Raw genomic sequence first — 25,187 nt, 5'->3', positions numbered from 1 at the left:
GTTATGAGCATCCTTGTCAGGCTCATAGCTCTTTAAGGTTGTGATCATCCTTGTAAGGCTCGTAGTACTGTAAGTTTACGGGCACCGCGGTCAGGCTCATAGCACGTTAAGGTTATGGACATCCTGGTTAGGCTCATAGTATTGTAAGATTGTAAGCAACCTGGCCATGCTCACAGTATCGTAAGGTTATGAGCCAGACAAGTGGGCTAGCTGGCCTCCATCCTGTTCTTCTATTTTGGAAAATTTCGCAACATAACCCCAGTCTCAGTGTCTGCGTTTGCTCAGTCACATTTACACATCTGATTAGCCCGTTTAAATGGAAGACTTTAAAAAGCGCCATTAGAGGTTTTAATAGCGCCATCGAAACTTAAAGTAATGTATCGATATAAATTAATCTCCCGTGCATAATGCGGACCTTTAACCAAGGTGCGGCGCTTAGCCAAAATGATTACATTGCATACCCCCCTTATTGTCTGCTCCAGACGACACGGTTGTTTTGTCCAATTGCCCCAATAAAGATCACAAATGGCGTCTGGTGTCTGGCTTTTCTGTGCCGTTGCTAAAAAAGCACAGTTAATGAAAGTATCCGCAGAAAGGAGAGCGTTATTAAAACGGGCGGTGAAGGCAGAGAGAGGCTCTGCGGTGTCGGGGAGAGCCCTGACCGGGGATAATTATCCTTCCCGGCTTCAGATATCGCCTTTGATCCAATACCTGCGAGGAACCGAATGGCGTCTGACTTGCAGGACTAATGGGGATGTCTGCTTTAGGCTCACGCCGAGAAAAAGAGCAGCGGAAATGTATTCCCCAGTGGTTTTCAGCTTTAATTCGCCCTTTAAAGCCATGATTAGTATAACAAGTGCTCAAAGACTCCCCGCTGTTAGCAGAAAAAAGGGAAAACAAAAAAACAAATGAAGCTTTATTTTAGAGAGCTGGTTCGTGCAGGTTTGTCCATGTAAGGTATTCATGTCCTTTTATTGTCTGTGACTGCAATGATTGTTGTTACAAGGACAAAAAAATTAATGCTACTCTGTTTTGTCAGTGTTGTGATGTTGTCATGGCATCAGAATAAATTACATTTCTCATCTAACAGGAGATGCATGTGATCCAATATGAAAAGCATAATCATTGTTCAAGGTATATACCCTCTAAACCCCTATAGTGAGGTATTCGTTCTGATTTACCGAGAATTGTCTGAAATTGATTTAACAAGATGATCCCCTCTGATTTGCACCCCAGGATCTCTACCTAAACTAAATATTGTCCAGTCGTAATGTCCGTCAGGAAGTAGATGTACTATCTGCAGATATGTCTATAATGTGTGCTTCAGACAACATGTAGGAGCCTTCAGCAATTTAAATCCAGAGTTTCAGTTCATAAACATCTGCATGTACTATGGTAGAATAATTACGACTTTAAAAGGCGCGTCCTGTGGCTAATCTAATTGGACTGGCGATATCTTAATGGTGCTTATATGAAGCACATCAGAACAGCAGAACTCTTTCAAGTCTGTTGTGGTGGGAAAGAGCTTCCTGAGTTCAGTTTCTCTGTTGAATTATAACACGCGCATGCATGCACACACACGCGCGCGCATACGCATGCACACACACACACACGCTTTTTTTTTTTACAACACGCACATGCATGCACACACACACACAAAACTGGGGCAGTCCCTGCTTTTTTATGAGTAAAAAGTGTTTTTCCAATAACATACGTAATTCTATTGTCTGATTGGTACATGGTTGTATCGGGTAACATAACTTAGTCTGGGATAGAAGGCAGCCTTCAGAGGGCCTTCAGAAAACTCACAACATGCTGCACCTGAAGCTGCAGATCTATGCCTCCTTTAAAGTGCCTCTTTGGTTTAAACGTGATCAGAACCTCCCTTCAAACAGCCCAGAAATCTCTCTGTCTACTTTCTGTCCAATAGCTGACATGCTGCTACTACTACTACTACTACTACTACGACCACTGTTCAGAAAGAATAGGATTATGGAGGTGAATTTGAGCAGCATATGGCATTGTATTTTTGTACTGCATGTAACCATTTCTGGATATTCCCTACAAAAGATTTAGGTTGAAGTTCTTTATGGAAGCTGTGAAGCCATAAGCTTGAGTTCTTTACTAAAGGGAAAATTCAACTTCTGTGTCACATGGTCACTAGCTGTTAAAAAGGCTGGCCAGCCATCACTGCTTTTTTTTCCTCAATTTTTTTGTCTTGTTCCTCATCTACCCAGCGCAACGGCTTGATAAAAAAAGTTCATGTTTTTTTTTTTGAGAGATGCTGCTGTGTCTTGAACGTGGCAGTGAGTGTGAGAGTTAGCGAGAGTGCTAATGTGGGTGACTGACTAAGACTGAGAAAAGTATTGGGAAGCAGTGAGTTTGAGTGTGTGCGACTGTGAGTGAGTGAGTATGATAGACACAGTGAGTGAATCAATGCGGTAGTGAGTGTGTGTGGGGGGACTAAGACTACGAGCGAGTGAGTGAATGAGTGTGAGAGGGAGTTTGCAAATGTGACAAATTTAGACAGTGAGTGAATGAGTGAGTGAGACAGCTACTGAATGTGAGTAAGTGATTGAGTCAGTGAGTGACTGTATATCTGTGTATGGCTCTATATAAGACCTGCTCTATATGAGTACAGCAATTCTACATTAGGCCCAAGCTCTTCCCACATACTGGTGTGGATTATGTATGATCCAAAGCATCAAACTGCCATGCATTATTTACCTGGCAAAACCCAAGTAGATACATGGGAAGGGAGACATGGACCAGACAGTATTCTTTACTATTTTTGGAGTGATGTGTCAGAAGAGCTGTTTGAGAAACATCTTTTTTTCCATTATCTTCCAAGTGAAGCGTGAATTAAATAGCTTGTCTTCCATAAAATCGCTCACGATTAAAGTTTCAGACCGTGGACGTTCTGTTGCTCTAACCTGGAAATAGACACTCTCTGCCCACCCCAGAATAGGATTCACTGGCATTGAAAAGCTTTTATATTCTGACAGTTATGCTGATAAAGATATTTAGCCTGTGTCCAGAGAGTTGGCCAGAGGGAAGTTACTCAGAAGGTGAACTTCTAAGCTTTATCCCCAGGATGGAACGCCATTACCCACAATCCATCTGTAAAAATACAGAGGTTAGGCTATTGAAGCCAGTTTTGCCATGGAAACCACTGACATTTTAGCAGTCTCAATATAGTGGAAATGGAAATTTGCTTCCCTTTTTGCTGATGCAATTGCTTCCTACTGTCTCCCAAAGCCTGGGGCACCTTCAGCACCATGGACAGCAGCCGCCTCACTGACAGAGCACAGCTGAGGCTGAGCGATGACTCTGAACCGGGCCAGGCCGGTACTTACACAGCCCGCTGCACCTTCAGAGGGCACAGAGGCCTTAAATGAACGATGTGCCACATGCATCTCTCCTCTGCTGCTCCTGTATCATCTTCAGCTGTGTCCAGTCTTCAGGACAGTTGTTTTCCTTTTACAGTAATGGCTCAGTGCTTATGGAGCATGAATGCCCTGCTGTATCCCCCCTGTTTTGGCCAAATGAGCGGTGTGAATTTGTGCGTCCCCTGGCGTCGCGCTCCTCAGTGGACGAGGCTGACCTCGAAGTAAACGATTTTGCACTCTGTGCCTGCTGGGTCTCTCGGAACAAACAGAGCCGAGGCGTAGCCACGCGTTAGTCACCCTCGTTAAGGCCTGGGCTTAGCCTGCCCGTTAATTAGCCTCCTTTATATGTTCCGGCACCTGCTGTGTGATTGAGGTCCCTGGGTCTGCGTGTTTTTTTACTCTCAATCTCTTCCGATAAAGGTGACATCAGGTCTGCAGCTGTGGCAAACGCAGACTGCGCTGACTTTGGCAGTAACGCCTTGGCTAGCAGGCCCGGCGGACACACAATGTTCTCACAGTGTTACTGGAATGTTTTGCCCAGGTTATAGCATTGCCACTACGGGGCAGGAACTTTGCGAGAGCGTTTCGCGTTAGGCGGGTTGTCATTGTCTCTCTGTATGATCGCTCGTGAAGCTAAATGGAGGAAGTCACATCGCATAGAATGGAGAGCACAAGCCATCTCAAATGTGTGTGCCTGCAGTACACTTGCGTGTGTGTTCATGGCTTTGTTTGTGTGCACACGCATGTGTTTGTGTGTGTACACATTGGGCATACATTTTTTGTGTAGATGTGTGTCTCTGCACGTGTGCGTGTGTATGTGCTTCACCATTTCTCTCTCCCTCTCTCTCGCTCTCTCTCTCTCTCACTCTCTAGATAAAGACATTGAATGTGCGAGAAAGATGTGTCACTCTGTCAGAGCTGTGGGGAAGTGAAATCCTCTACTTTAAAGTGAAATCAGTCTGTGATGGAGCATACAAAAAGAAACTAACAGCAAAGATGAAGGAAAAGAAAAAAACCTTTCCTATAAACTCCTTTGGCGGTTTTTAAATTTAAACTTGTGACTGTTGGCAGATATTCATTTGCCTTTCCTCCTTGGTTCACGCTGCTTCATTGTGAAATCTGGTAATGATTAAGAAACACTCTGCTTTTCCCCTCAGGAGTTTTATAGCAAGTTCAGATTGCTTATAATGTGTACTCACATCAAATAGGAAACACTTTTAGGCCATTTTTAGAACAGCAGAAATGGTCTTCTAGCTGAAGTGGCCAAAGTCATTACCAGAACTGTATCATTGAGCAAGAAACTTAAAATGTATTGCAGATTCTGGGCTAGATTAAAAAATGTTACATTTTGGCAAGGTCTAGTGAGTCTAAGCAGTTTAAAATCACAACGTGCGAGTTCTTATACGTTTGAATTTGGAAAACAGAATTATGGCTGTTTATAACGTGAAAAAAATATATATATATTTCAGTAAACCCCGAGCGGCTAACGAAGGATGGCTGATCACAGATTTAACGAGCCACAGGCGCGGTTCAGCCTTCTGCTTATCGGGCACTTCTTCCTCATAACAGCATTTTAAATATTGCGCAGCCTGGCTTTTTTTTTTTTTTTATATAATTTTTTTTTTTATCGCTGACAGACGTAATTTCCACCGGCGCCTGAGGAGATTCCGACTGAGCCGCGGCGTTTGTAAACAGGCTTCCGGGACGCTCCGGGCTCCCGCTCCGCGCGCTCACGCCTTTGAAGCTTCGCCGGGCGCCTCTGCGAGAGAAACAACGGCTCGGATCGCTCGGATCGCTCGGCTGCATCGAGCGGAAATCCGCCTCGCAGGGACCGCCCCCTGAATCGAAGGCTGACTTCCATGTTAGAAACGTGCTGACTGTTTACATGGAAATCAGGGTCGTGTAAAGTGTAAATCTGTGTGGTTGTTGAACAGTTACTGATAAGGAGAGGCCAGAACTCTGTATCCATTAAGCCAGAACCCGGGTCCTAGAGAGCCACAGGGCCTGCTGGGGGGGGGGGGGGGGCTGTCCTGGTCCCTGAGAACCTCGTGCTGGTTTTTTGTTTTCGCCTTGAAATCAGAAAAAAAATTCAGACCCAAGAAACCAGGTGAGGTGAGTCGACTGTCACCAGATGCCGCAATCGATCCAGTTAAGTTCTGAGAAACAATAAACACCATTAAAACCTGCAGGTTTCCAGAACCAGTGTAAGGGGAGCTCTGTTTTAAGCTTGGATTGCATGTTGGGGGCAGAGGTTACTCTCACTTCTGTGGTGTGAAGCAAGTGATGAACAAGTACTGACCCCCAGTCAGACTGGTCTTTCACAGGCCATTACCCACAATCCACCTCTCTTACTGATGAGAATCAGGCAGCCTGTGGGTTTTATTGGTGCAGTCTTTGACGTGACTTCCTCAGCAGGAATGTTCTGGAACTTGAGCTCCAGCTTGTCATTCGCAGTCAAGGTGTAGATTGAGACCCCGCTGACTCCTCATCTGTCACTCCGGAGCTGTGTTTAATTAGCGCCTGTAATTATTGCATCTGTAGTGCGTTGTCAGTGGAAAAACCAATTTCTTTTCAAACTTTTGCAAGAACTGCATCTTGTAATAAAAAACGTATTATTACATTATTTTTACATTTACATTTGCATCTTCGTTATAACTGCCTTGGACTTCAGGTGATGTGCTTATTTAGTTTTACAATCAATTAATCCAAGGATACAGCTGTATAAATGATGTAATGTGTTACAGTATACAGCTGTATGGACTGGTAAACTGTAAATCGTATGAAGGACTCAGTGTGTATGCCTGTGTGCATGTGTGGGTTTTGAATAGGGCTAAAGGAAGTTCGGTGTGAATGGAGGAGAGGTTTGGAAGGAGAGTGGTTATTTTTAGCCCAGACCTCTTTGGCTCTTTGGAGCCACAATAGAAAAAAAATTAGCCTCTCTATCTGCACTCTGATAGGCTCCTGAGTCAGAAAGGAAGACAGTCCAGCTTCTCACCAGACTACAATATACAGGGACTGGACAAGACCACATGCTCCTTCTTTTGCTATTTTTGTTCTCTCTCTCTCTCTCTCTCTCTATCCCTCTCCCTCTCTCTCTCTTACTCTCCCTCCCTCCCTCCCTCCCATACCGCTTCCTGTTTTCCACAGTCCCCCACTTAATTACACTAAATTAGAAAAATCTAGTGGGAAAGCAGAGAGGGTAACTGGTAGAGATGGGATCACAGTACAGAAGTTGCCATGGTGGGAGATACCAGCCCCAACTACGCAAGGCGGATTTGTGTATGTGTTGATAGCCAGTTGTATATGTGCTGATAGCCAGCTGCCCCATGGACTGCGCCACTCATCTCAGCCGTATTGGCTTAAAAGACGGCAGTTTGCCAGAACTCCAGTCTCCTTCAAAAACTAATAGTTAAATGAAGTCGTTGGGTAATCTGGAAGGTCAGTTATGTGGGAGGTAGCTATGCAGGAGTTTGCTGTGTGGTGAATTAATTAGTTTGTCTGTGCATACCCATCCATGATTACGTGACAAACAAAGCTCAAAAATTCATTTTTCTCAGCATTTTAAAGGTATTTTCTTCTCCTTTGCTGCGTTCCTGCTTTCTGAGTCTGTCTTTAAAGTCTGATCTCTGGAGACAGCACCAAAGCACCCTGGGAAGGAAAATATCTTGAAGTAAAAAAACAAAACAAAACAAAAAAAAAAAAACAACAAAAAGCTCTTTTTTTTGGTCTCTGAAGGCTAGTGAAACCCTTCAAGCTTTTCGGTGTGCTGCCGTGGATAATTTGGAATGACAATACCACGCTCAAGAGGTGAAGAAAATCGAAGGAGTTTGACAGAACTTTGGGGAAATTTGGCAGTAATCAGAAGGAGCACAGTCCACACAGCCCAATCATAGCGAAGGTGAAGGAAAGGCTCTGGAGAACAGCTCAGATTTAAGCTAAATCTGTCGATCTATCACAGCATTTAGACTTTGAATTGCATCCCTTGCAGACAGGTTTCACACAGTGCTCGGCGGTGCACATTTTCCAGAGCAAACAAAGAAGACAAGTCGAGCTAATGCGGTTAAAACTGGGCTGACCTTAAACGGCGGTCAAGTTGACCTAGTGGGAATCGGTGGCGTACAGGAAAGAAAAAAGAAACATTTACTAACTTTTGCACAGACAGACTCGCTCAGCATTCACACCCTGAACACACTCCAATGTGACTGAGCGGTTGCATTGAAAGCTGGCGCGCATCCAGCTGTTCAGGTTTTCAGTTCTGTTCACAGCACCCGTGCAGAACGTCATCGCTGTCACATCCACCGGGTCAGAGCGACAGGTCTGCCAGGCACTGCTTCATTATCACTTCGGTCTCTGCATCTGAGGAGTGAGCCTCACGCACTGCTGATGCAGGCACGCTGCAGGTGCCCCATTGGCCAGCAGGGGTCAGTGTGTGCTGAGTTATGGACAAGCCCACTAATTAAACCCCTCCTGCTGGGCAACTTTACAGCCAATTACAATGTCACCTTGTGGGGCAGGTGCTCCTGGCTGGCACGGGCATTGTCAGGATTTGACCTGGCTCTGAGGCCCATCCGCACGCTGAAACCCAACGTTTTACCACGAGCCATCCAGCAGCCTCGCAGTGCTGTGGTTTAAATATTCATTGGCCCAGTCTTATTGTCTCCATTTGGGACAGGCCATTTTTCATTTGTATTCCCCCCCCCCCCATTGTTCTCACTCCAGGGTATCCTGTGCCCAGAGCTTTTTTCAGCCGGGCTTCTGAGAAACAGAGGTATTAGTTTTGTTATTGATCTGTCTGTACAGCAAGACAAACCGGGAACCACGGCCTGCGGTTTCGATCGGCTCAGATGAACCTGTGGTATTGAGTGCAGGAGGCTCATGGTAATGACTGAACACCACTCGTTTTCAAATCAGTTGAGATTCACATGATGTATCTCTGTGAGACAAACTTCTTAACTGCAGTGCGTTTGGACGCGGTGGCTGTCATCACGTGCTCCCCTGAATCGATAGCAAAAGCGCTCATGATGAATGCAACTAGGCATTCTTCTTTCATATCTTTAGCTTTATTCAGACAGGTAGAAAGCTGGTCGCCCTATAGACTGCGCCTTGCGTCTTGCCACAGTTTGGCACTACAAATCGGGAGGACAACATAGCATACTGGTAAAGCCATGACTGGACAGCCCCACCGGCTATGTCAGCTCAGCAAATAAAACAGAAGTGCATGAATATGCACCATGGGCCCTAGAATAGGTCCATGAGTAACACCATTTCTTTAGCAAGGAGCATCAAATGGGGGTTTTCACAAATATCTCCCAAAAGAAAGTACATGAAGACATAGAAAATGAGAAGCAACAGTCCTCTCAAAGCTTTTAATTCCAGTGTATTCAGCACTAGAGATACTGTGATCAGTGATATAAAATCGGGCCCACAATGTGCCATAAGGTTACAGTGGTGGTGTCAGCGTTCAGTCATGCATCGCTAAAAGCCCTGAGATGGCTCACCCTCACAAAGAACGCCATCGTAAACATGAGCTAAACTATGACCCCGGTCCCCATCGAGTACACGCTTTGCAGCAGAAAAAAATACTGATGCCATACTTTTTTTGCCCCAGCAAACACCTGCTCCAGGTATGCAGGTGTGAGGAACTGGATGTCAGCATCTCAGACGCGGGTGCGGCGGAATTGTGGGTAACTAGGCGAAAAGCACGCCTTTCGTTACGCTGTCCTTATAAAGTCCATTGTTGATTTGAACAGTTTCAACACCGCAAGCGGTGCCCCCAAATAACTTCCTACAACTTCAAAACTAATGAGTCTACAGGCACGCGTGAGGTATCAAAGCAAAGCAAAATTATTCATAAATCATCTGAATGCTCTTAAGATTATTATTGATTTAATTTATAACCGTGAAACCTAATTATTATTTTATTAAGCCATATGTAAACAATACTTTTTTTGCTTTAAGAAAAAAAGCTATTACTATTAGTCAATTTTAAATGCGTGTTTAAATTATTTTTTTTTTTCCAGTTCGTACCTTGGGCACCGGCCTTAATGCGCGGTATTTGATTAATGAGAGCCATAAAAGATGGAGGTGTGATTGCTCAGCTCTTCTCTAACCCCCTCGTTGCTCGTTTCCGACGCGAGCGAGCCGATTTTCGGCAGGAGTCCCGCCGAGCTCGCGGTGATAAACGGCGGACTGCTCCCGCTCTTGGAAAGAGACCAGCTGAAGGATCAGACCCCCCCTCTCTCTCTCCTCCCCTCCCCTCCCCAATGGCTTCATTCTCTGCCTTAATGAGGAGGAGGATTACTGAGAGGCTGGAGTGTCCATAACCACTCCAGGCAAATCGCCATAGTTACCACACCAGTTGCCAAGCTACAGGGACTGTAGCTGCTGTCCGTGTGCCGTTTTCTATTTTCATAATTGCAATTTGTTAGATAATTTCATTGTTCGATATAGATCTTTCGATGGAACGCGTCATACGTGCGTTTCTGTCCGGAGTGCGTTACCATTATAGTGGTTCGTGAAGGAGGATGATGCTTTCGTGGAGAACGTTGGGGTGGATACATGCAGTCTGTCAGAGGTCTTTCCGATTGAGGCTGAGGCCTTGGATGAAAATCCGGTTTGCGCCGAAATGGAATGATTCATCGTGTTTATCCCTGCAATCGGCTCACCGAGGCTGTATATTGCAAAATTACGCAGTTTCTTTTATTATGTAGTTTCCAACTGGTTACCCAAAAGGAAACATTATGTCCTTGTTGTACCACAATACACCATACCTCCATACAGAAATGAACAGCAGCACTATGGTTAATTTCTCTTTTGGGAACCTCATAGCACTAAAATAATTTTTTGAAGGAAGTCAGGTGACTTCCTTAAGAAAATGACAGGCCTGACATTGCAGCATGCTCCACATGACTGCAGGTGTCCCAGAATCAAATGTTCTCCCCCTAAGCTCACGCCAAAAACTGCCCACTATCCGGCAGTATTTTCCAGCAGGCTTTCTCTTAAGGCGCCTATCGGGCTTTGACAGGACCCCACAGGCACCCCCGCCTGGCTCGCTTGCTCACGCCTGCCAGGCTCCCGAAGCCCCCAGCTTAGGACTTCTCCGCTGCGTGAGCTGCTTTTTATACTGCCCGTGAGGATGACCCCTGCGTGTCACTCATGACGCGTTTTACCGGTGGTGGGCACTGTGCCGTGGAAATGGGCATTTACCATTCCAAAACCTGTAATCACGCCTTCCAGAACGACATGCATTTTAGCATCTAAACACTGTTTTACCCCTGCTCAACTGTAACTTTGGTAATTGTGAGGGTTTGGCTACTGTAACAGTAGAAAAGGACCATTTGGCCAACGGAAAGAAAGCCAGCTGGCTGAATAGATCTCATTTAAAAGCTGCCTTGCCTTAAGGACATTTTCCATTGCTGTGGAAAGGTAACAGACCATTCTATGGTAGATGAATACCGTATTTTTGTCATAGCATAAGTTATTGCTGTATTTCCCATTTCAAGGGATGTTTGAAAAAAATCACACACTAGATCAGTGTTTGAAATGGTAATTTGGGGTTAGTTCTGCAGAAACACATTCATTCAGACTGAATGCATTCAGACAAGTCTGAAAGGAAAAGTGGAGTGTGATTGTTCCTACTTTTTTCAGCTCCCAAATTGTAGCACACTTGCTTCAAGGGCTAATTTTGAATAGATTTGTTTATCACTTTCACATATGGACCCACACAGGTCAAAGGCCAGGTCAAAGCAACCATCCTTGCCTTGAAATCACTTATCAGTCACTGCACTGCCACAGCGTTTTTTAATCTTTTTATTTTTACACGCCCTTGCTGGAAGGTCTCTGATTGTATTATTGGCAATCGAAGACCTGCCAGCAAGAACAAAAATAAATTACGTTCAATAGGTGACCCTCCTCACCCGTAGTTTGTCGTCTTCACAGTGTATAAGGAACTCCAGCCGTTTCAATCCTTCACATGGATATCATCTGTCAAAATGAACATTGACGTGGTGATAATGGCAAGGAGAACAGAAATCACACCTTGGCAATTTCAGGCCTCCCAATGTTAATTAGCTTGTTGTCAGTCCGTTGTGTCTATTTGATAGATGCTGATGTTTTTCCACTGTAGTGACAGCATGGGAGATGCTAATTGGACTGATGTTCTTCACTGTGGGTATCTAAAATCTCCCAGTCTCTCAGAAAAGATGAAAGATGAATAATCGGAAGTTCAAGTTTCAGGTGGATTTTTCATTTTCGGTCATCAGTACCATACTACAACTGTAGACTATGGTAACCACTCTTACTGACTTTATTGATATATATTGCATCATGTTTCTTGTTGCCTCTTCTCCAACAAACAACCAAAAACAAAAACACATATGTCATTATTACAGAATGATGTGTATTAAAATGTGCAGTCCGTATATGCTGTATTTCATATTTAAATAAATTTGAACAGAGAAATAAAGAGAAAAAAAGATGAGCCAAGAACACATGGGCCAAACTAAAGCAATTCCTTATATTCATTTAAGCTTAAAATGGTTTTGAAAGGACACTTACTGTACATGGTTGACTATAGCTACCAGTAGAAAATGAAACCCATTTTTCATTGACCTTAAGTACTAATTTAAAATGCAACGAAGCCCCCCTACCTGTGTTGTTTTCTGATTTAGGTGATAATTGAGAATTAATGAGCTAGCTAGTTTGTCATGTTGTTAAATGGTTTTTCTGACTGTCGCGCTAGTTATTTTATTATTATTAATTAATTATTTTTTAGTCCTGAAATCGAACAGTAGCAAGAGTATGCAAATGCATGTTCCCAAGCAAATAATTAAAAAAAAAAAGATTTGGGACCAAAGCTCCTCTTTCTCTATTAAAATCCAATTTAGAGCAAGCGCCAAGATTTTTTTGTAAAGGCCTGCCGTAATGTGAATGATCTTTTCGAGGTCCCCGTGTCTGGGTCAGACGGCCGTTTGGCTCGATCATCAGCGCTTTGATGTCTCGGGCGTTTCCTGTCTTTGCGCGTATCAGCTGCTGGCTGTTCGACAGACATTTTCTTTTTAATCTTGCGGTGATGAAACGCACGTCGGTTCCTCCCCGGAGTCAGGAGGGAGCCGCAGAACGCTTTCCCCGCTCCTTCGCCCTGTGTGGCGGGCTTGGGGGGGGGGGTTTGAACTCGAGACGGGAGAACGGTCGAGCGGTCCGGACCGGGGCTTGGTGAGACGCCGCGCTTTGTAGTCTCTTTAGATAACTCGGGCCCTTCTTATCCCACGTCTCATTTTCTCCGTCTCCGTCTCCCGGGCGACGCCTGGCCTTGTTTACGGGCTGTAATCCGTGTTCATTAAGCCCGGCCCGTCACAGCCTTAAGGGGAGGAAATGAGGCGTAATGCTGGTGGAGGGAGCTGTTATGGACCGATATCATCTCTCGCTCTTTCTCTTTTTTCACCCCTATCCCCCCTCCCTCATGCTTTTCCTCTCTCTCTATTTCTCTCTCATTTCCTTTTCTCTCCGTCTCACGCCTTTTCGCTTTCTCTCTCTTTGTTTCACTTCTGTCTTTATCTGACTATCCCTCTCTCATAAATAATTGTTCTCTTTCAGCCTTTTTTCTTTCTCTCATTGCTCTGTCTCTCATGTTTTTCATTTGGTCTCTCTCTCTCTCTCTCTCTCTCTCTCAATTAAAGCACCGCAGTTCTAATAGGTGGCTGCTGTTCCAGAGCTTACAGCTGAGAATGTGCACAGTGGATCTCAGCCAGCACGGTCAGAGTCCAGTACCCACACTGCTGCCCCACACGGCATCCACATACTTAAAAGGTAAACAATGTGCAAAAGTACACTGCATATGTAGTTCTAAAAAAAATGATCTGTTGTGTCTAAATAAATGATCGGCTAGCTGGCTGAAATTTAACTTTCAAGATGGTGTTAGCATTTGACGGGTAAGCACCCACGTGATAGAGATCCACATGCCTCCCTTCGAGCAAATCTCTCTCTCTGCAATTGCCTCTTCCTACCCTCGAGGCTGGGGTGGGTGGCGCTGGCGAGGATGAGCAGTGTGTTCCGTCCCTAATGTCTGTACTGCGCGGCTGCGACGGGGGCAGGGAGTCACCCGCGTTCGCTGCTCCCTGGCGCCGTCGGGCCCTGAACCCCTGCTCTCCCCTCCGCCCCCATCTGACCCCCCAGGCTCAGCGGAGTGAAATATTAATAGCGGCCCATATTAATATTTCATGATAAAATGAAATGGCGGCTAGCGCGACTGGCGAGAAGCACGGTGTTAATGAATGAATGAATGAATACATAAATGAATTGGTTCATTCATTGATTCATGAACACTGCGCTTCTCGCTAGTCGTACCGTGAGCGGGCTAGTCAGCCTCCATGCCTCAGAGCGAGGAACTGGAGCAGGCAGTCATGGGCATGGAGTGGTAGGCTCGCTGTAGCCGATCCTACTCCTTCCCTAGCAGTTAGCCTCAGAAAAGCGATGGAACATGAAGCTAGTAAGTGTGAGTCGCTCGAGCAGTCTCTAATGCACTGGGTGGGGGCTCTGGGTGGGGGGGTACTGCACTTAATGTGGAGCACCACGCTGGGCTGGGCGAAACAGGGCCACCTCCGAAGGCCTCACGCTCACGCACCCGTCCGGCGAACGTTCCTGAGCGGTGCGGAGCGAGAGAGGAGGCCGCCGCTCGCCCGCTCGACGCTCCATAAAAACATGGCTGCTCCGAGCCTGCCCGTCTAAAAAACGCCGCTAACGCAGCTTTCAGGAGTCCAGGTGCTGTCACAGTAAAAGTAATAAAAGTTTTTACCCAATCGTTAAATTATTCAGGGGAAGACGTGGTTTCTTCATCGCGGTGAAAGACTTGCGGTGAGACACAAAAGGCTTCCCAGTATCCTGGAGCTACCGCGTAGGGTTATTGCTCCATTTGCAAACGCAGATCCTCTGCTCTAGCAAGCTGATAATTGTTCTGAATTAGACACTTGTGACGGTTTGCCCTCCGAGGCCACGTCGTGTCAGAAATAGTCACGCATGCTGCGAAGAGTAAATACGCCACAATCATTTAGGGACTTCATAATCAGTTCGGTTATCTCTCAGACAATTGACGTTTTCATTTTCTGATTGGGTGATGTGCTCGGGGCGCTCATTTTCCTACACTTTTAAAATGGAATCATTTATCAAATGGCAGCTTTAATCACGGAGAGGTCAAAAATTCCGGAAGTGTGCAGCTGGCAGGGTTTTGCGGGAGCATGTGTGCACTTCCGGACTTTCCTGAATCGGCCAAAGACTTTGCATTGGTGGGCTGGACCTGAGAACACTGCTGGTGTGTGTGTGTGTGTGTGTGTGTGTGTAGTGAAGGCTGGGCCAAAGTCAGAAACACAAAGGCGAGGTGTAGCAGAATTTTGTCTGAGGTTTTTGATAAAACAGAGTATAGATGTGCTCAGGACAGGATTTTTCCAGCATTAGTCATTTTCTTTTTCAAGTAAATGCAAGCAATACTTTTCACCCAATCCAAAGCACATTTTTTCCCATTCTTTTTGATGATTGTGAAGACCATCAAACTATTTGTAAAGTAAAAAAATGAACACATTTGTGAGGCTTGGCTCTTGTGCTGATTGAAGTACAGAACTAGTACTGATTGAAGTGGAGTAGCCTTCTAAAGCAGCAGTCCTTGGTGCAGTGATGTGCTTTGTGGTCCAGATGCAAATCCTGCCAGCAAATCTCAGGCAGACTCTGATTCGAGGCAGAGGGAGTGTTGTTTAGAAGGATTAAAGTCAGCAAGGTTTTCCGCAGCATCTCACTTAGCAAAAAGACTTGTCTGGTCCATCGGGAAACTGCAGTGTTTTTTTTCCAAACTGGCATATTTAATATTTACATAATTCCACACCTGTTGTTTCACCAGCTGCAGCCTCCCCTTGGAGGTTCTTGTAAAATCCATAACTGATCTCCTGATTGCTGTGGTGTGTTGATGTTTCATTTGGGCATTTGTCTTCAGAACTGTGTTTTATTATGATGAATTTTGTTATGCTAGGTTTCTGGCACACAAGCTATCGTGTGAAATCATGGAAAGCATCTGGGAGTGGTGTATCTTTTAACATACTGACCTACTTGGCACTGTTGTGGCATCTTTCCACAGTGGGGTAGGGGGTGGGGGGTTACGTCAAAAAACAATTTAATCAAATGTTCCACTTCTGTTTGGTGTTTATCAGAGCAGAACCTTGCCCAGGGGTACCACAGCAATATAATACCTGGGGCATGCTGGGTAGCTTTAACCCACACGATCACCTTACTACACCCTGCTGTGGCAAAGAAATATGGGTTTATATCATGAATTGTCCTTAGATGTGTTTAAATAGATGATTATCTGAGTTTCTATTTCCCCCTCCCACACTCTGCACTCTGCACAACATTTTTGCTAATTAAATAGTTAAGAGCAGTAGTTGGTTCTCCAGAAATCCAATAATGGTTACAGCCCTGAAATAATGTGAGGGGGCAGGACAAAAGACTTAAAGCAGATTTTAAATGAAAACATTATAATTGCTTCTTTTGGACGGATTCAGGGTTTTTACTAGGATATTCAGACCAAGTGTGTGCGCTAAGCACATCACAAAGGTGCTAAGACACAAAATTTAGTCACATCCAATCAGTACTAATTACATCCCAAAAATGCTAATAACATCCCAAAGTCGCTAATCCCCATTGAGCTCAGGTCGTGTTGACAACAGCTTTCATGCATTGACAACTCCTGCTATCATTGTACAATTTACCTTCAGCGGATTTCCTCCTGTTTCTGTGTTAATCCGTCTCATAAGTGCTTCAGCAGCGAGCGCAGTTTCTGTAGCGGTCGGACAGAATTTCGCACTGGCCCTGTTTTCCCCCGGAGACGGCTGGCATCTGGTCGCCTACATTTGAGATGAGTTCATTTTATCGCCATCACACCCCTCAAGGTTAACTGCGTCTCTCCGCGAATTTCATCGGTAATAACCGGAGCGATCTCTGAGCCTCAGCCGGGTACGCTTTGGAAACTCAAAGCCAAGTACGGAGATGAGATACGGCCTCGTTTATGCGCAGCCGCTGTATAAACGCTCTCGCGGAGTTATTGCCGCACGCAGACAGAGACTTTCAAACTGCTTGCTCATGAGAAGAGTCACCGCGCCGCACTGGCGGAGATTTACTCGGTAATAAGGGAGCGAAACGTGAGACGCTTCTGTGCAAATGTCAGATTTCGATCACATACTGGGTGGCAAAGAGCAAATTCTTTATTTTTACTTCTTTTATTTGTTTTTTATTTAACCGTGGGACTCCCACTGAAATGGAGATCTGTTACAGGAAATCCCTGGGAGAGGTGAAGCAGCATTAGCAATCATAGGTGGTGTTCAGGGCTGGCAGGGCAATTAATAAGGCGTGGCATTGATTAGTGCTAATTTATGGACACAGTTACACTTTTGATTTGCTAGTGCGAGTTCAAGTTCAATTCTTCTCTAGTGCACATTTATTATGTTCGGAATCCTTCAAATATCAAATATTATCAAAAGTTAAATGCTTAAATATTACTGCTGTCTGAATGTGAAATAAACAATATCAGTCTCAGTGGAACCTATATCTTTATGTTGGACAATTTTAATCTTTTAGACAATTTTATGCAAAGAATTGAGCATTTCAATTGCAAAATTAGTCAATTTTACATGACCCCGAGAAGGGCCTGCTTTGACACAAGCGTTTATTTCTGAAATATTCAACATGACTTTAAAAGCTTCTTCTCAGCTTTCGGTTAATGAATAATGCAGTGGACATCAGTGCAGGGAGTTTTCATTCCTGTCGCATTGGTACCCAGATTCTTCCCTAACTGCTCCTCTTTGTGATGTCATGATATCTGTCCCTGTGCAGCCCGCACCTGCACACCAGGAACACTGCAGCTGAAGCATGTGCACTCCTGCGATACACCAACCTGCAGGCCAGTGGCTATTCTGCACCCTAGAGGTCACGCACAGTACTACAGGCAAGACAGTGACAATTTCCCACCCCACTGTGATCATTTACTCTTGTGCAGTTGTAATTAATTTCCCTTGTAATACAGCCTTTGTACCATTAGTGCCAGAATCTTCCCAGAATTCTGGAACAGAATGGTGGGCGGGGTTTAAACATGCTGTTCATATTTCATTTATTTATTTGCCTTTACACATTAAGGTGTTTCATATATACAGACATGTGGTCATTTTATTGTAGTGCATAGGATGTGTTTTCTCATTTCTAATAACTCTGCCTACAGATGTAATGTAAAGTGCAGTGATTGCAGATGTGCAAGGTACAGTGGGTGTGCATTGGATTCTATTCCATTCTAACTAACATGGTCAGGTCGTTTGGATGGAAGGCAAAGTGCATTGTGTTTATTGTGTTCACTTTGCACAGGTAGAAATCTGTCGCTGTTGCCAGCCACCCTGGGGAGCCAGCGAGACTTATTTTAATTGCTCCTGATTGCTGGAGAAAAGCAGTTTAATGGGCTAAGTGCTGGTTTGCCGGGTCAGTGACTCAGAAGGCGGGAGCGGTAGAATGGGTGACGACCGAACACCGCAGGCGCGTTCTCTGGCCAGTGATCTCGCAGCGAGCGCTTAACGTGATTACATTCTGCTTGCTTAAATCAGGCGAGCGCGCTTATCTTCTCCCACATTACGGGTGGCTCTGGAGAAGTGCATTCACCTGATTGTGCGACCGCTGCTGTGTTCACGCGTGAACCCCACCGCCAATTCAGGTTAGCGTAGGTGTTCATGGTTCTCTTCTGAGGTAGGTGGGGTTACCAGTAAGGTTCACATCGCAGGCTACAGCTAAGCTCACATTGAGCAGAGCCCGACGAAGACCTTTTCATATGCGGTCCACGTGCACCCGGTCGACCAGCGGGGTGCGGTAGATGAAACGCGGACCCCTAACCGACTGGGCCCTCCCGTACCCTGGGAGACGCAGTCACCAATTACATATCACCCCATGGAGCTACCGGCCACGGTCGGCGCTGGCGCGGTCTGGATTTGATCCAAAACCGTGGGACTCATCCATCCACCACAGCGTGGTGCCTTAAACGAATGAGACACCAGCAACCTGAAATTGGAGGAGCCGGCTTTGAGCACGAAACAGGAAGAACGAAAGACAGAGACGCTCTGTTCCGAGCCTGCATTGTGCACTTGAAGTCATGTCCATTGGGTGGACACTTATTATTCAAAGGAAGGGGAGTAAGTAAAATATAAATGTGTATTCAAAAAGGAGAGAACGCAAGGTCACTGTGGATTATTTTAGATGCTGAATGTAAAACAGTGAATTGGGAATGAGTTCTACTGAGAGTGCAATGATGAGTTGCTGCAGAGCTAATCTCACTCATTTCTAATCACTTCTATTTTATGTTTCAATCTCCTCCTCTCTCTAATATAATAAATGCTGAATAGTTTGCCAAGAACTGCATTACCCACCATTAATGCATTTATTCTTCCGCTTGACCGGTATGAACTAGTAAATAATAATGTAATATTATTATATTATATGGGAAGGAGGTCAAGAAGGACAGTCTGAGGGGAAAAAAGTCTCACAATCAACAAATTAGAGAAAAAAAAACCTTCGTCATGCAGTAAAGTGCAGGATGTATGCCTTGCTCGCATGTTTATGAAAATTGTTGTTTCTTTCAGAATGAGAAAATAGATTCTCTTTCACTGTTGCTAACATGCCTGGTGAATTTGGAACAGGAGGAGTGTTGAGTGAACTGCACAGCTTGCTGGCATTCAGTGCAGTTATAGTCGCCTTTAATATTTCTTGATAAAGGTCAAGGTAAAAAAGGCTTTGTGGTCAGTTAACCCTGTCTGATAGTTTTAAGGTATGCTTGAGATCATTGTCTGGCTGAAAAATCCATTTGTGGCTATGACGTTCCTGGCAGAGAGAACCAGGTTTCTGACCAAAATGTCTTTGGACTCGCTGGAGATTATGATTCCATTCCATGCATGAGACCCAGGACCAGTAATACAACACCGTAACATTCAAAGATCCATCCCCATCTTTTAGCAGTATGCCCTTCTTTTCAACATATAAGCACCCGATACAAAACCCAGCGCTGAGGTGCTTGGCCAAAAAGATCCATTTTGATCTCATCTGATCATAACATCCAGTTCCAATCTACATACTGAACGATTCCGTTTTTGCTCATCTTTACCAAGGGTGCCAATCATCAGTGAGCTGACTGTGTTAGCCTGCCATTTCAGATGAGCACTGCTGAAGTGCCTACCTCATTATGCTCCCTGATATGCTGTTTCAACTCCAATAAATCTGCTGCCATTAGAATTAGTCAAAACATTTCTTCCTGATGCAAAATTCAACACTGGGAGCAAGATGTCTCCCTAAAGTGACCATAACAGTATGAATTCACCTCATGTGACAATATCCCTCCTCAATAATATGGACACATAATTACATTCACAGTGAAACAGTGCCTTAAGACCCTATTGTTTTCACCCATAGTTTAGTTGCAGGGGCACTGGATATCTGAGTTGAGCAATCTTAGGTCACCGACGTCCTGGACACTTGGGGGCTTTCGTGAAGGGGTTAAAACCTAGATAAACACCTACAGTAGGGACAAACCATGTATGTGAAGCTGTTGAGTCTAGCCCATTCTTTCAACATACCTGCAATAGGTATCTAAGCCACTGGGGATACTGTGTAGAGCAAATATGTTCAGACAGAAATGCACACGGGCACAAACACATCCACTATACCATTGTGACATTGTATGTGACAAATAACTGACAACTAGCAGGCAAAAATCAGCTGCTCGCTATGTATAATGCATATGGCAGTCTTGCAATCCTCCTCAAATTTCCTGAGAGGTCAAAGGTCATATCTTATCTCTTTCTCCTTTCAGCTCGTCTTGTTTTAATTAAATCAGGGCTCTTAGCTCAGCCAGGCGGAGGTCCCCCCAAATCGAGTTTCCCACCCCCTCTGCAGATAAATCCACGGAAACACTCCTTCATTTTGTTTTCAGATATGAGCATTACGGTCTTCAGAGGCAATCAAGCCTGACGTTACAAAGTTAGCATGCTCTAGCTCTGGGGCCCCAGCTGGGCCTAAACCCTCTCACTGGCTTCATCTTTCCATTTATACCAGATTAGAAGGAGGAACAGGGAGGGAGAGAAATCACATTACCTGAGTGCTCTTCATTTTCTGGCAAGATTAAGATTAAGATTAAGCTGTTCATATTTCACTTTATTGCCCCACTGAGATGATCTTTCCCCCACGGCTCAATAACCATAAAAGTAGGGGCGTCAATTATGGCCAGAAACGTAGCTATCAATATGACAGAGATGAAACTAAAGCAATGTGACTTGCATAGAAACACACACATTTACGGAAATTGAGCTTGCTGTACATTGAGCAGCCGTGTGTTGGATACATACGGCTGCCATGTTGCCATGTTGTTTATGAATGGGATGGACTGGAGAAAAGCTCATACTGAAAACAGACTTATCTGTATAGGAAGCAGAAAGCATTGTGGAGTGACATTTGTAGCTTGGAGTGACAATGTTGGGGTGGTAGGTAGTGCTGGTCTTGCTCCATGGAGTTCAGTCAGGTACACATAGAAATGTGATTGACCATAAACTTCACAGCACACTACCACTAAAACAGAAGATGTCTTATTTTAAAGTAATGTAGTTAAGTTTTTTTTTTTTTGGTTTTTAAAAAGAAAACTAGGCAACAATGTTTTTCTTTCAAATCACCCATATCTGAATACTTTCATGCTTTCCACTAGCTACAAGCATCCCAACACTGCTTATCCTTCCACCCACTCAAACAACCAAACCAGACATCAAAAGAAGCGTTGGAGTGCTGAGGTTGCAGGGATTCTAAATTCCTCCCACGTTTTGGCCCGGCAATTATTTTGGTTGCTGGAGAGACGTGGTCTCCGCATCGATTGGGTTTCTAAAAACTCGGAGGGAAGTTAACATCATTGATGTGAAAAAACAAGCAAGTGTTCAAACGAGTGCTAGGATTTTCTTTTTATCTTTTGCGCTGTAGTGAGCTTCATCAAAATCAGTGAAATTCTGTGAAAATATTGCATGATAAAAATCGCCCTGACCAATCAAAAGCTGTGGCTATTACTGCAGATCCCTTAATTAGCATCTTTCCACCATCTTGTGGTGAAATGCAAGCACTGCAATTACATTGGAGGGAACCACTCCATCAGTGCCCTTAAAGAGTTCCTAAAGGGACAGTACCACTTCTGTAATTATATAATATTATACATGCACACACCTGTCTTTCAGGTGACACATTAAACCAAGGTTGTAACTCCCTGTGGTCATTACGGACCATAGGCTGTATCCCAGTTAAGTATTCAATCTGGCTCTCTTCAATGTTTGAAAATGTACTAACACATCATAATGAACTAGGTTCCTTTAAAATATATACATACAGTTGTTTTTTTAATGACGGATTATGAATTTTACACCTTAATCTACAGTGTTGCTGGCAATTCTGTGGCTGGTCCTTGCCAGTTGTACAGTATTTTCATTTTTAAGTGACTGGAGTACTGTTTAAAAAATGAATTGTTCAAAGTTAAGGACCAAGTGCACATGCATGGCAGGTGTCTGATGTGTTTGAGTAGTATACATACTGGAAGCACAGTGTTTTTTTCGCTCCTCCCTCTCTCTCTCATCTGCCCTATTCCTTTTATTATCTCTCCTGTCATCCTTTCTTCTGTTCAGGCTCCTCTGTTCAAGCTCTGTCTTCTTTCCACCTCTCCTCTCTTTTCATCAGCTTTACTCTCTCTCTCTCCTCTCCTCCCCTCCCCTGCTCTGAAGTTGGGTGAACGGCGGCAGTGTTCTCAGGTGCAGGTTAGTGAGTCCCCCCCCCCACCACCTCGCTGTCCGCATTAATGAACGCTGTCATCCGGCAGAATGCACTCGACACTCCAAAGGCCTGGAGAAGCACCGGCATGAATAAAGAGAAGGCGCGACGCATCCCAGGCACCTGATTACTTCTTCCAAACTCAAATACTGGCAGAGAAAGCCCTCCCGTCACTGTCGGAAAAACCGGCAAAGACGGGCCCAGAGCTCGGACGCAAGCTCGGTCTTCAGGTTGATCAGATTTGTCTGTGGAGATGCAGACAAAATGGATGATCTTTCCCCTCCTGGCTCATTGAAATCCATTAGTGATCTTTTTCATGAGATCCAATGAGCATCTCTGACTGCTGACCATTGGGTGATTTTCACCATTTTATAAGCGCCCGTTTATTTCAGGCGGTGGTTTGCATTCATGTGATTGGTTGCCGTTCACTTCCTGATGGTAACAGGTGAGAATGAAATATAGACACCTGGGGGTATCAGAAATCTCCTGGATTACCTGCTGATTAAAAGTTGCCCGCTTGGCTTTTGACACGGTCTACAGACAGAACTCTGAAATGGTCTGTTTGCAGGTCTTAGGTTTCGGCGTTTCAAGGCTGGTTTCCATGACGCCAGCCTGTAGCCGTGAAGGCTGCACAGCGTGATGCCCTAGCTGCACATGTGAAATTTGAGCCGTGGTTAAAAACTGTACATTTTTGGCAGTTGGGGCACCACTGGCACAATACAATACCACTGTGCTTAATCTCACAGACCCGGGACCGCTTGCAGCAGGACGATGCAGAGCCATTCCTCTTTCAGGGGAAAAGCTACATGATTACATAATTGCATCGTGCTATTACTGAAAAATCAATCAATCAGTCTTTATTTCTTATAGTTGCATTTGAAATAATTTAGTCAAATCACTTGTAAGTCAAAGTGGGGAAACTGGACTATTTTCCCGTGACCCCCTAAGACGTGACTGAACTGAACTACTGACATGGTAAATATGGTAGGTGGTATATCCAGTGTCAAGCTACTCAACATCTACAAAAGAAGTTTGATACAATGAGTAGAACCTGTTGTAGTTTTTGGTTATCAGCTATCCTGAACTCATTCTGAAAACTGAACTTGCACATAAAATAGAGTTGTCCTAATGCAGTTCATTACCCTGGTGTTCTGTTTATCCAGTATTTTATGTTTATCCAGAGAGGCTGAAATGCACTGGTGTGCCCTGTCATTTCTGCCTCCAGCTGATTTCAGAGTCTCGAGCATAACAATCGTTGTCATGGCGACCGCAGGCGAAAGCATGAATGGTGGAAGACCATTGATCCCATCTCACAGAGGAGTGCTTTTAGAGAGACGATCAGGGCAGGGCTAGCACAACCTCAAACAGTTTATCTTCTCCAGTTAGGTATAAATAGCATTGCATTGACGCTATAGGCTCTTTATGTCAATAAAACAAATTGAATGTGCACGGTTGTTTTGGATGTATTTTAATGTGAACTTTATGTGAACTGTTTAACGTGAGCTAGATCAGGGGAATACGCATATGTTTTAGTCTCTGTGCGGGCAGCTTTTGAGTCTTAGTCTTTCTGGAATGTGAGTGATTACTGCAAAAACTACAAGTACGACACTGCAAATTTGTGGTGGTTTTACATAAACTCTATTAAAAATACATTTGACTTTGATAGATATGTTTGGATGCTCATCAGTCTGAGTTAACACTGAACAGTTTTACCCTGGATAAAGCAGGTGAGGGGAGCCCGGTCCCTGGAGAGCCATATCTGTTTCTGGATTTCCTGCCAAGCTTCTGTTTCTACCAATTACCCTGAATCAATTAACTAATTAGCTCCACACACCGACACTAGTTCCTTTGTAGATTAGACATCGGGACAGTGGGCTTGGGGGGGGGGGTAAGGTGGAGCTCAGAGGACTCATCTATTGCCGAACAAGGAAATAGCAAAGCATTGTGGGTAGCAGAGAGCCCGAGAGACCATCCCTGCTAATTGCAGACAATTTTACAAGGAATATATTTTTTGCCAATACTGAGAACCAAATTCTTCTGAAATGCGACATTTTTGTTAATTACATGTTTTGTGGAAAATTTTCAGGGATCTGCAGGAGCATTTGAAAAATCTAAAGGGCTTTTATAATACGTCAGGTGTGTGGGAGGATTTTGCTTCTGCACCTACTTTCTCCAAGATTTGAAAAGGAAGTTGGAAGGAGCTGTTTGGGAAGGTTACCTGTTGGAGCATCAAAGTGGGTGTTGAATATTCTTAATAACTGTAATTGGGCCTCTGAAAGGTTGCTTATAATAGAGCGTGCAGTGAAGTCTCCTTCCTGCAGTTGCAATTAAAGTTAAGGTTAGGGTGCATTTATGAGCCTCTCTCTCTCTCTGTCCTGTGGCTCCGCCCACTCCTCCCACTGCCGCTCCTTCTGATTGGATGTCCGCTTTCACTGCACAATTGCAGCTTTCAACTTATTTTGATGAACACATCTTTATGCCCTGCTTGCTTCTGCCTTCCTTGTTTGGAATGGTGAAATAGCTCGGTGTAGCTTTGTCGAGTTCAGACAAAGCCAGCCCTCTGGACAGTGGCGTGTCTACGGTGTGCTATGGAACTGCACGTGTGCGGGCCCCTAAAGCACTGGCCTCGTGGACTCACCCTTGCACGTTTACGGAGGACTCTGTGCCGATTGGGCGAGCTTTTGCGCTTGTGATCAGGAATTCCAAATTAAGGAATAATGGAAAAATTGGTATCAAAATGTTGTTCCTAAAATGAAATGGGTGGATCATTTCATCATCGTCATTTGTGGCCTTCTCAGTTCATACTTTTGTGCAGTTAATATAAATTACAGTTCTGATTTGCTATGCTCTCCTAGACCGTGATGTATTTAAATCAGCTGTCTGGCTCTGAAACTCTTATTACATTTATTAACATCCATTTATTAAGTGCAAAAATTTAGGCCT

The 25,187-nt window shown here is 44.5% G+C and overlaps 1 long non-coding RNA gene across 2 annotated transcripts in view; it reads left to right on the top strand.

Annotated features, from left to right (window-relative positions):
* LOC135243002 (uncharacterized) overlaps positions 1-25,187 on the top strand; it is a 53,544-nt gene that overhangs the window by 15,317 nt on the left and 13,040 nt on the right. The window contains exons 3-4 of one of the 2 annotated variants that reach the window (XR_010326525.1): positions 13,067-13,196; positions 17,259-17,569. This is a non-coding gene — a long non-coding RNA (uncharacterized LOC135243002). Of the gene's footprint in view, positions 1-13,066; positions 13,197-17,258; positions 17,570-25,187 lie in introns of those variants that run through there. The other variant, XR_010326524.1, reaches the window with a different exon arrangement.

This window comes from Anguilla rostrata, chromosome 17 (assembly GCF_018555375.3).
Source record: "Anguilla rostrata isolate EN2019 chromosome 17, ASM1855537v3, whole genome shotgun sequence".
NCBI classification, from domain to species: Eukaryota; Metazoa; Chordata; class Actinopteri; order Anguilliformes; family Anguillidae; genus Anguilla; species Anguilla rostrata.
This window is presented reverse-complemented; position numbering and strand designations above follow the sequence as displayed.